Source organism: Chiloscyllium punctatum, chromosome 25 (assembly GCF_047496795.1).
Source record: "Chiloscyllium punctatum isolate Juve2018m chromosome 25, sChiPun1.3, whole genome shotgun sequence".
Classification (NCBI taxonomy): Eukaryota; Metazoa; Chordata; class Chondrichthyes; order Orectolobiformes; family Hemiscylliidae; genus Chiloscyllium; species Chiloscyllium punctatum.
Genome location: NC_092763.1, coordinates 25851953 through 25865042, shown reverse-complemented (window position 1 = coordinate 25865042; position 13090 = coordinate 25851953). Strand labels below are relative to the sequence as shown.

The window sequence follows — 13090 nt, the reverse complement described above, 5'->3', positions numbered from 1 at the left end:
GGAGATAGAGATGGAGAGGGCCAGGAAGCGGAGGGAGCTGTCCAAGATGGTTCAGGTGAACTTGAGGTCAGAATGGAAAGTGTTCGTGAAATTGATGAACTGCTCAACCTCCTTGTGAGAGTGCCCTTTATTAATAATTCTGTTCTGAGAATGTTCATGTATTGTATAAATGCAAGATATTTCTGTCTGATACAAAATACCATGTAAAATATTTCCTCATAGTGCCCAGATGGCTTTGTTTTCAAATTCTTCCTACTTCAGTCAGCAAGAGCTGGACGAACTGAATGGTGGGCTGGAGATGGTTACACCACTGATACAGAAGAAGTTAGACGATCTGGACAACTCAGAGCTGAACATTGCAGTGACAGGAGAAACAGGGTCAGGGAAATCCACCTTCATCAATGTGATGAGAGGACTTCGGGATGGTGATAAGGGAGCAGCTAAAACCGGGACCACAGAAACCACAATGGAGCCAACCTCTTACTCACACCCCAACCTGCCGAATGTTTGTTTCTAGGATCTGCCAGGAATTGGATCAACAAAGTTCCCAGCACATAAATACCTGAGGGAAATGAATTTTCAAAACTATGGTTTATTCATTATCTCAGATTGCCGATTCAGAGAAAATGATGTAAAACTCGCCAAAGAGTTTAAACGGCTGGGGAAGAAATTCTACTTCATTCGATCTAAAATTGACAATGATTGTTGTGCACTGAGAAAACAAAGGAGCGATGGTAATGAAGAAGCCGAACTAAAAAAGATCAGAAGTGAGTGTGCCAGGAAGTTGTGTGAAGCAGGGATCCCATCACCCAGAGTGTTCCTGCTTTCAAACTTTGAGCTAAATCTGTATGATTTTAATCTCTTCAGTAGCACCCTTGAAAATGATCTTCCAGATATAAAGAGAAGTGTGCATATACTGGCACTTGCAAATTTAAGTTTGGAGATTGTAGAGAAGAAAAGGAAAGAGCTAAGGAAAAGGATCTGGATGTTGGCGACACTTTCTGGGACAGTGCCAATTCCTGCACTACCCTTTTGTTGTAACATTGTCATACTGGTTGGAGCAATTACACACTTCCATAAATGTCTGGGGCTGGATGATGCCTCTCTTCAAAGGCTGACAAAAAAAGGCAGGAAAAGATGTAGGAGATCTGAAAGCAGTGGTGAAAACACCTTTGGTTGGGGGCAGAATAACGAGAGAATTACTTGGAAATATAGTGAGTGGGATCACTGCTGGTTCCATTTTAGCAAATGATGTCATCCATTACACCATCCCAGCCATTGAGGCCCTCTTTGGAGCAAGACCATAATTTCTTCTGATCTACCATCTGCTGAATGTAGTATTAGATGATCTTACAAACAATGCACAGTATGTGGTGAAGGCTGCTTTTGGGACTGATTAGAACACCCTGCCCTTTCGATGACTGAGAGTGCTGGAGCTGATAAAGAAGTCCAACCCTGAATGTTAATGAAATCCGATGTTACATTGAAATATTTCAGGTGTGAATTCTCTCATGCAAGTTGGTTGTTGAAAAGTTTTGCCTGGCCTGGTATAATATGAGAAGGGGAATTAACGTCCATTTGATCTCTTGTATACACAGCACCCAGACTACTCCCTTCATTGAACACAATAACAAGGAAATTATTTACAGTGTTTGGCGCTTGATCATCAGGGGTTGACCGAAGATGAGTGGACATTGGAGATAGTGGTGATGGAACTATGAGCATGGGGGTGCGGCTTCCATCACAGCGATAACCAACTAGCTCGAGGCAATGGATCACAACCACCTTAACTCCAGTGAGAAGCAATGTTTTATGAGATTCTGATTATCCATAGATACTGTGACTGGCATTTGCAACACATGTAGGGATTGTAGAGAAGAAAAGGAAAGAGCTGAGGAAATGTGTCTGCATGATGGCAATACTTTCTGGGACATTGGAAGTTGTGCCAATTCCTGCACTACCTTTTAGTTGTAACATTGCCATACTGGTTGGAGGAATTACACATTTCCATAAATGGCTGGGGCTGGATGATGCTTCTCTTCAAAGGCTAGTGAAAAAGGCAGGGAAAGACGTGGGAGATCTGAAAGTACTGGTGAAAACTGAAAATGGCAAAAGTACCTTACCAGTAGAAGGGAGAATCACAAAAACAATAATTTCCAAATCGAAAATAGTTGAGTCATTGAGGCCTGTATTTTGTAGCCAACTGACTGACTTGCATTCATTTTCCTCGTCATTAATAGATTGGTAGCTGATACATAAGTTCCAACTCCTGGCATGAGAAACCACAGCAAAAAACTGACTGGAATAATTCTGATTGTTTCCTGAAATGCAGGACATTATTAAATATTCAGATGGTGCAAAATAGGAGTCAAACCAAAATCCAGAAAAGCAGATCAACTACGGAGTTATAATTATGAATATCCAGATAATTAACATCTGACTCCCCATTTCTCCTGTTATGCCTCTCATCCAAAAGCACACCTTTACTTTTCAAATTTACGTTAATGATGTTCACTCTGCCACCACCACCTTTCCTGATTTTTCACAGTTGTTATTAGACTGCTTATCAGGCATCCGGTACTGGATGAGCAGAAATTTCTGCCAACTAAGTAATAAGATGATTTATCAATCCTCACTACAAACTCAATTCCATCACAACCAACTCAATTGTGTCCCGCAGCGATGTCTGAGACTGACCCAGAAAGGTGATAACCTTGGTGTCATGTTTGATACTAAGGTGAGCTTTAACCATGCATCCATGCCCATCACTCAGACCACCTAGTGTCACCTCTGACTCCACCTCTGCCTCAGCTCATCTGATTCCTCAGTCATGCCTTTGTTCAGTCCAAATCTTGATCATTCCTACACTCTACCAGTGGCTAATCATGCTCCACCCTCTACAAACGTGACTTCATTTTACTCGCAGCAAGCTCCATTGAGCTGCATTGGCTTCCATTTAAGCAGTAGGTTAATATTAAAATTCACAATCTTGTTTTCCAACCCCTCTGTGGCCTCACATCTCCCTAGCTTCAAAACCAGCTCTAGCTGTGCACCACGCCAGGATGTCTGCACTTATCTAGTTCTGACTCTTTCTTCATTGCTCTGTGCTAACTGTAGACTCATGGAGCAGAACGATGACCTCATAAAATCTAAGAAAAAGGTCACACTACACAACAGCTTAGATTCTGAAGACTTAACTTCGAGAATCTCAAGATAAAACCCTGTGCAATCTGGAAACAAGGCCCATCAATGACTAGAGGCTAGACACCGGTATGGACTGGATTGGAAAGACTGTTGTGCTGAATTTTTTTTAATTTTTCTGATTTATTCCTATGATCTGTGTTGCTGCACCCTTAATTTCTTTACTTTTCTATATTTTTCCCTAAGCATTTGTACTTGAGCATCCATACCTCCTTGTACCTAAAATGGAGCCATAAGTGGCAACTTGTAAACTTTTCACTGTATTCATTTGAGAATGTGACAATAAATCTAATTGTAATTCTAATTCTAATGAAATGTGCTACTGACAGCTGAAGGTTCGCTACAGGCTGACAATTCTTCCTGACTCTTCACATCCTTAAGTCCTGATCATCCTTCATTTTCTAACCACATTCTGTACTTTTTTAGTTAGTACATTTGCCATTTCAGTACAGGACACTGTCTGAAGTCTTCAAAAGCCAGGCACCTGAATCAGTGATAAGTGTGAGAGAAATGGCAATGCAGATGACGTTGTAACAAATAGTTTTAGATAAATGGTTGAACACTGAATAGAGACCTGAATGTTTTTCAACAGCAATGTGATGAAAATGGTGCATCAAACAGGACAATGTGAAACTTTTTAGTCAAGGAATATAGCTAATTAGATACTACAGGAGAGAACTTTGTGTTGATGCAGCCAAAGTTAAAGTAATTTTGAAGATGCTGAATAAGAATTCTATGTGCAATAACATTACAAGATCTTATGGACTGTATTTAATGGTATCAACAGCTTAGGAAGAAACAGTTTGTTGAAAATCACGTGGGCGGCCCTGTTATCATTGCTGAGGACCATGATCTCTAGCTGTTAAGAGGAGACAAAAAAGTTTGGACAGGAAACATTTTTTCAAAATGATCCATTCTGAGAAGTCTTCTTCAGACAAAGAATACTGGGAGACAGTGTTTCTTTGCAACATGGGGGAGGTGATGGCCTAATGGCAATATCGCTGGCTTGTTAATCCAGAGACCCAAGTCATGTTCTGGGGACCTGGGTTTGAATCCCACCACAGAAAATGATGGAATTTGAATTCAAGAAAAATCTGGAATTAAGAGTCTAACGATGATCATGAGTCGATTGTTGGAAAAGTCCACCTGGTTCACTAATGTCCTTCAAGGAAGAAAATTGCCGTCCTTACCTGGTCTGGCCTACATGTGACTCCAGACTCATGTGGTTGACTCTTAACTGCTCTCTGGACAATTAGGGATGAGCAATAAATGCTGGCCTAGCCAGCAACGTCCTCATCCCATCAATGAATAAAAAAAAGTTAACTCAACAAAAGAGAGAAAGACAGCAAATAGAGCTGACAAGAAACGATATTCCCCAACTGCACTGCTAAGATCCTACCTCATGCAAAAGCAAATTTACTGAATTCAACCTATTGTTGATTAAACCCTCAACAAGGTACGATTCTAAATCATTACCACAACTTAATCAGCTTTACCAACTTCCGAAAATAAAACAATTAACTGTAGATGCTGGAACTCTCTAACAAAAACAGAAATTGCGGTAGAAGCTAACCAAGTCTGGCAGCAGCTATGGAGTGAGAAACAGGAATAATGCTTGAAGTTCAGTTCTGAAGAGGGGCACTGGACCTTAAACATTCCCTCTCTTTACAAAAGCTGCCAGAACTGCTGAGTTTTTCCTGCAATTTCTGATTTTGTTACCAACTATGAGCTTGGTTCTAAAATAACTCCCAGGAATTTGTAGACACCAAAAATATCTCAGAATAAAACATAACTGCTTTGATTTATTAGAGCAAAAACATCTCACATGACCTAAGATATCTCAGTACATAAAGCTTTTCATTTTAGAATTCTAGAGAATGTTATCTGGATCTTTAAGGCATTAAATGTAATTTTACAGCCGTTAAGATGATTACTAACTAATATTTTGTTCTAAGAATCAATCCTGGAATCCATTATAGTAATGGTTACAGTATGTCAGAGGAAAGAAGAAATGAAATAGTTGACACGTCTCGAGATAATAGAGAGGCTTTATATAAACACTTAGAAAGATATGTAAAGTTACAGTTCTGTTTGGAAGTGTAACAAATCCATCTAAAAAGAACTGGGTAAACAAATTATCATGATATGGAAACAACACTTTGATTGCTTTATTGTTGTCACATGTACTGAGATACAGTGAAAAGAGTTGGTTTGGGTGCAATTGTACCATTTAAAGTGCATCAGGGTAGCAGAATGGAGTGCAGAACACAGTGTTACAGACATGGAGAAGGTGCAAAGAAAGATCAACTTCAATATTTGAGAGATTTGATCAAAAGTCTGATAATAATGGGGAAGAAGAGTGCGGTGCAGTGGCTCAGTGGCTAGCACTGCTACCTCACAGCGCCAGGGACCTAGGTTCAATTCTTGCCGTAAGCAACTGTCAGTGTGGAGTTTGCACATTCTCCCTGTGTCTGCGTGGGTTTCCTCCGGGTGCTCTGGTTTCCTCCCACAGTGCAAAGATGTGCAGGTTAGGTGAATTGGCCACGCTAAATTGCCCGTAGTGTTAGGTGCATTAGTCAGGGGTAAAAACAAAACGTAGGGGAATGAGTCTGGGTGGGTTGTTCTTCGGAGGGTCGGTGTGGATTTATTGGGCCGAAGGGCCTGTTTCCACACTGTAGGGAATCTAATCTAAAAAAAGATGTTCATCATTCTATTTGTACATGCATTCAAACTTTTATATCTTCTGCCTGATGGAAGAGAATATAACCCAGTTGGACCGGGGTTTTGATGATGTTAGTTTCTTTAGGCAATGAGAAGTATAGACAGAGTCAATGGACGGAAGGCTGGTTTGTGTGATGGACTGGGAAAAACAATTGCCAAACAACGCTGTGATGCATCCAGATAGGACGCTTTTTTCTTAGAATCCCAACATAAATTCATTGCTTTTTTCTGTTGAAGAGGAGCTATCTTTTGGGAGAACTCGACTTGGCCATTATGATCAAGGTTGCTGAACTGTTATGAGCAGTTATCGACAAAATGGATTTAAGTAAAAGTTCTTGGAAAACAGCAATTTTTAACTTGTCTTTTTTAGTTCTTTCTGTATGCCTATTTGTGGGTTGTCAGCCATTGTATAATTGTTTATAACTTTGCTCCCAGCAAATTCTGCAACAGTTATTTTATTAACATAGTGATTTACTTAATTTGTGGTATTAATTCTAATGCGAGAAATTCCTCTTGAATCTGATGATTTCCTGGACAGCAGAAATCAGCTCCAGTCCCTCCATTCACTCTCCGTAACTGGTAAACCATGTATATCGGTCGTGGATTGTATGCTTTTTCTATTTACTTCCCTTAGACATTGTATTTCAACTGTCGTTTCTTAATAGTCTACTTAATAAATTATCCTAAATTTTATGAATTTAACCCCTTTTGTTAATCTGTGACTCCCAACCTTTAAATTGTGCGGTCATCACTGATTTCTGGAATCCATCAAATGCTTGAATATAGAAACAGGAGCAGGCCATGCAGCCCATTGAGCCTGCTGCATTATTCAATGAGATCATGACTAATTTGTGGCGTAATTCCACGTACCTGTTTTTGGCTCATATCTCTTAATACCTTTGCTTAACAAAAATGGATCCATCTCAGACTGAAAGTTTACAACTGGTTCAGCGTCCATTGTTGTTTGTGGAAGAGAATTCCAAGCATCTACGAGTGGCACGGTGCCTCAGTGTTTAACACTGGTGCCCCACAGCACCAGGGATCCGGGTTTAATTCCAGCCTCGGGTGACTGCATGGAGTTTGCACGTTCTCACAGTGTCTGCATGGGTTTCCGTTGGGTGTTCTAGTTTTATCCCACAGTCCAAAGATTTGAAGGTTAGGCAGATTGGTAATGTTAAATTGCTCACTGATAGGCAGGCGAGGTGGTTTAGCCATGGGAAATCCGGGGTTACGAGGATAGAGGTCTGGGTCTTGGCGGGATGCACTTCAGAGGATCAGTGCAGACTTGATAGGCCAAATGGCCTCTTTCCACACTGTAGGTGATTCTACCAATCTTTGTGTGTCGAAACACAACATCTCTCCTGAATAGTCTGGCCCAACTTCTCAGACCATGCCCCCAGCTGTAGAGTCCCAACTAGTCTATCTTTATCAGTCCAGTCTTTTCATAGAATCCTGGTCTTGTCTTGAAGACTTCAATGAAACTTTCTAAATTCTAGAGAAAAAAGGTCTTATTTGTCTCCTCAAAACTGAAGCCTTGAAGCCCAGGTAACATTATTCTAAACCTATGTTGAATTCTCTCAAAGGCTAATATATCCTTCTTAAGCTGTGGTACCCATTGCCCATCGAACTTTCTCATTGTCTGAGTAAATGTCTTCAATATCTGTGAGATGTAATATAGAAGGCTGTAGGATGGTTAAAGAGAATTGATAGAATTAACATTATAATGAGTTAAAGCAGCAGTCACCATCATACCAATTCCCCATTTGGGGCGGCATGGTGGCTCAGTGGTTAGCCCTGCTGCCTCACAGCACCAGAGACCCAGGCTCGATTCCAGCCTCGGCGACTGTGTGGAGGTTGCACATTCTCCCCATGTTTCTGTGGGTTTCCTCCGGGTGCTCCGGTTTCCTCCCACAGTCCAAAGATGTGCAGGTCAGGTGGATTGGCCATGCAAAATTGCCCATAGTGTTAGGTACATTAGTCAGAGGGAAATGGATCTGGGTGGATTTCTCTTCGGAGGGTTGGTGTGGACTTGTTGGGCCAAAGGGCGTTTTTCAACACTGTAGGGAATCTAATCTAATCTAATCTAATTGATATCACACTGCAGAGTGATGTGTCCCAATTTGGACTTGGATATACAATGAATCAAAATGGACAATGTTAACAGAGATTCACACAGATGGGGGAGTATTCCTTGTGAGCATCTCCACTTACAATTAATTTAGAGCTTGTATCCACAAATGGAACATCATGAACATTGAGGAAGATCACCAACCATTGGAATAAAAATTACTGTATAAGGTGTACTCTCTTAAGGACAAGGTGCACCTACCATAACGACCTGGTTCAGAAGCAACCATGTGTAATCATCTAGCAAGTCAGCGTTATCTTAAAACATCCTCCTTTAACTATTAGAATAAATTAGTGATTCAAAACAAATTCATACTCGACAGCATAGAGCTTGGGAGAAGGTGAGGACTGCAGATGCTGGAGATTAGGGTCGAAGAGTGTGGTGTTGGAAAAACACAGCAGGTCAAGCAGTATCTGAGGAGCAGGAGAATCAACGTTTTGGCATATGCCCTTCGGGAATAATGGGGATGGTGGGAAGGGGAGGGGTGGGGGGATGTGAGCAGGGGGAGCAAGGGGGCTGAGATATAATTGGGAAGGGCTGAGGCTGGGGGAGGGAAGGTAGTTTGGAATGCGATAGGTGGATGAAGGTAGGGATCATGGTGATAGGTCGGAGCAGAGGGTGGAGCAAATAGATAGGTGGGAAGGGAGATAGACAGGTAGGACAGTTCAAGAGGGCAGTGCCGGGTTAGAGGGTTGGGTCTGGGATAAGGTGGGTGGAGGGGAGATGAAGAAACTGGTGAAATCGACATTGATTCCTTGTGGGTGAAGGGTGACAAGGCGGAAGATGAAGCATTCTTCCTCCAGTCATCGGGTAGTTAGGAGTTTGTGGAGGAGATGGCCCAGGACTTTCATGTCCTTGGCAGAGTGGGAGAGGGAGTTCAAGTGGTCGGTCATAGGTCAGTGGAGTTGTTTTGTGCCTGTGTCTCAGAGATGTTCTCTGAAACATTCCGCAAGTTGGCATCACCTACAATCAGACCCCACCACCATGCCCACCCCAATCAGCATTCCGCAGAGACCATTCCCTCCACGACTCCCTTGTTAGGTCCACATCCTCTATCAACCCATCCTCCACTCTTGGCATCTTCCCTTGCCACTCAAGAGGTGTAAAACCTGCCCCCACACCTCCCTCCTCACCTCCATCCAAAGCCCCAGAGGATCCTTCCACATCCTGCAGAGCTTTTCCTGAACATCCAAACACCTCATCGACTGTGTCGATTGCTCTCGATGTGGTCCCCTCTACATTGGGGAGGCAGGATGCCAAATTGGGATAACCAAAACTTGTATTGCATGAAAGTGGCCTCTACCAGAGTTCACTTCATCAAAAGTAGCTTGCTTACCTTCAATCCCTATATACAACATTCAGGGAGAACTCCAGGAAGTGTGAGAGAGATTGGCAATGGTAGGAGAATAGGAAAGTCTAGTTGGGCCTTGGCACTTGTTAAATAAGTGTGTCCTTTCAGAGCTGGATCCCTAACAGCAGAGGTTGTTGACACTGGAGGGACATCGGGTAGGGGAAATTGGTTGGTCTTTTGAATCCTCATTCAGGAGAAGAGTTGAGATTCTTGGTCGGTTGTGCATGGGGGAACTGAAACTCTGACAATGGCCCAAAGAAGACATTGGACAGGAAGCCTTGAGGAGAAAGTAAGTGAGGGAAGCAACAATGAGTTGGAATGGAAGCGCAGGACTGGTAAATTACAGCATTGAGGAGAAAAGAAGTTGAAGAGGGTAGGTTGAAGCTCTTGCCTGCAGCATAAGTGAAATGGAGAGGGCACACAGCTGCAGGACGAGGGGAACCCAGGCAGGTCAACAGGACAGCATGCCTGAGTCTGAGAGACCATGAGGAGAGGAAGATGCTCTTGGCATCAGAGAATCCTGACATTGTGGAAGCAGGCTACTTGGCCCACACTGACCCTGTAAACAGCCACCCAGACGCATACCCCCTACCCTATCCCTGCATTTCTCATCGCTAACGCAGCTAGTCTGCACATTTCTGAACACCATGGGCAAATTAGCTTGGCCAATTCTCCTAACCAGCACATCTTTGGATTGTGGGAGGAAACCAGAACACTTGGAGGAAACCCAGCAGACACGGGGAGAATGTGCAAAATCTACACAGTCACTGCAGGTTGGAATCAAATTCGGATCCTTGACGCTGTGAAGCAGCATTGCTAACTGCTGAGCCACCATACCATCTTCTGAGATAAGACAACCTGGATCATGCAGTCATGGAAACTAGCAGGAGCAACTTCACCAACTGGACTCTCCTAGCCATCTAATTGAAGGTCGGGAGTTCAGTGTAGAATACAGACGGCTAATGTCCGTTGTCAAAAGTTTATCCCTGTATTAAACTTTATTTGGAGAGATTTGTTGCCTGTGGAATGAAGGATCCCTTAGGACATGGAACATTACAGCGCAGTACAGGCCCTTCAGTCCTCGATGTTGCACAGACCTGTGAAACTAATCTGAAGCCTATCTAACCTACACTATTCCATTACATTCCATATGCTTATTCAATGACCGTTTAAAGTTGGCAAGTCTATTACTGTTGCAAGCAGTGCATTCCATGCCTCTACTAGTCTCTGAGTAAAGAAACTACCTCTGGCAACTGTCCTAAATCTACCTCCCCTCAATTTAAAGCTATTTCCCCGCCTGCTAGGCATCACCATCCGAATAAAAAGGCTCTCACTGTCCACCATATTTAACGCTCTGATTATCTTATATATCTCAATTAAGTCACCTCTCAAACTTCTTCTCTCTAATGCAAACAACCTCAAGTCCCTCAACCTTTCCTCATAAGACCTTTCCTCCATACCAGGCAACATCCTAGTAAAGGTAAAAACAATGACTGCAGATGCTGAAAATCAAATACTGGATTAGTGGTGCTGGAAGAGCACAGCAGTTCAGGCAGCATCCAACGAGCAGATCTTGTCTGAATCCTTTCCAAAGCTTCCACATCTTTCCGATGATGCGGTGACCAGAACTGTACATAATAATCCAAGTGTGGCCGCACCGAAGCTTTGTACAGCTGCAACATGACCTCGTGGCTCCGAAACTCAATCCCTCTATCAAAAAAAGCTAACACAGCATATGCCTTCTTAACAATCCTATCCGCATGGCTGGCAACTTTCAGGGATCTATGTATGTGAACACCGAGATCTCTCTGCTCTTCTACACTACCAAGATTCTTACCATTAGCCCAGTACTCTTTGTTCCTGTTACTTCTTCCAAAGTGAATCACCTCACACTTCTCTGCATTAAACTCTATTTGCCTCCTCTCAGCCAGCTCTGCAGCTTAACTATGTCCCTCTGTAACCTGCAGCATCCTTCAGCACTATCCACAACTCCACTGACCTTAGTGTCATCCACAAATTTACTAACCCATCCTTCTAAGGCCTCATCCAGGTCATTTATAAAAATGACAAACAGCATGGCCCCAAAACAGATCCTTGTGGTACATCACTGGCAACTGAACTCCAGGATGAACATTTCCCATCAACCACCACCCTCTGTCTTCTTTCAGAAAGTCAATTTCCTGATCCTTTCTTCAATCACATGGAGCATTTATCATAGAGAGCATCCAGATCAGGAGGATGTGTAGTACTGGCCAGGATATAGGATTTAAACACATCCCATTATCATCTCACTGCCCACCATCCATTGGCGAAGCAGAGAAGACCATGAAACTACTGTGTGTTATACTACTATAAAGGCTCTGCTCCGTCAGACTTATGATCCCCATTCGAATGGTGTTCACACAGAAAGAAGCTGTGGGGACATAGACTTACAGGTTGCAGGTGCTGTATTTCTGAGGACAGGAACACCACTGTAGCCTTAATATTCCACTGATGAAGACACAGGAGCTGGTTGGCATGAAGCAACATTCTGACAGCCAACAGATTAAACATCCTCCGGGACAGCAATCAGTGATCAAGCGAGTGACAGCCACTGGTCACAGAATGTTGAATGCTGGGACATGCCCACAGTTGGAGGCTCCTCGAGTTTATGTCATGTACATGATGTACACCTCATACTTTAGCAACTGATTTCACCTGGTTTCTGCTGATGATTTACTTGTAAACAACACATCTCAGATTGAAGACACACCTGAAACATGGATCCCCAGTGACCTCCTGAATACTCCATGGTCTTCAAAGTGAACAGCAGCTCTAACACTCCAACTCCTGAGAGTTTGACTGAATACTGACCACAGATCAACTTCAGCCTCCATCTCTATTGAGGAGCTGTTTGTTTTTAATAGTGCCTCTTTCTGACTGTGGGGTTTATTTTGACTAATGCTCAGGGTATCACCACATATGTTATTTTTAAAATTCTAAATCAGTTCAATAATAGTATATGTCTTGAAGACAGGAAGGATTAAGTACAAGGCCCTATGCTGCTGGACTTGCAGATATTGGATTTAGTGTTGTGCAATAAGTCAGACTTGATAAGGGAGTTTAAAGTGAAGGAACCCTGAGGAGGCAGTGATCATAATATGATTGAATTTATTCTGCCATTTGAGAGGGAGAAGGTAGAATCAAAGGTAACGACAGCCAAGTACAGAGGCATGAGGGAGGAGCTGTGTAGAATTGACTGGGAGAGGAGCCTAGCAGGAGAGACAGGGGAACAGGAGTGGCAGGAGTTTCAGGGATAATTCAGGGGACACAGCAGAGATTCATCCCGAGGAAAGCAGAGCATGGTACAGGGAGAATGAGGCAACCATGGCTGACTAGGGAAGTCAGGAATAGCATAAAAGCAGAAGAGAAAGCATATAATGTGGTGAAAGGCAATGGGAAACCAGAGGATTGGGAAGCTTACAAAGACCAAAAGAAATAAGAAGGGAGAAGATTAAGTATGAGGTTAAGCTATCCAGTAATATAAAGGAAGACTGTAAGAGTGTTTTTTAGATATATAAAGAGCAAAGGAGAGGCAAAAGTGGACATTGACTGCTGAAAAATGACATGGAGAGGTAGTAGTGGGGAACAAGGAAATGCCTGAGGAACTGAATAATTACTTGGCGTCAGTCTTCACGATGGAAGATATG

General features: G+C 42.8%; 1 pseudogene; it reads left to right on the top strand.

Moving 5' to 3' along the window:
- The first annotated feature begins 229 nt into the window (after positions 1-229).
- On the top strand, positions 230-1400 carry LOC140495774 (interferon-inducible GTPase 5-like; annotated as a pseudogene).
- Positions 1401-13090: the final 11690 nt, after the last annotated feature.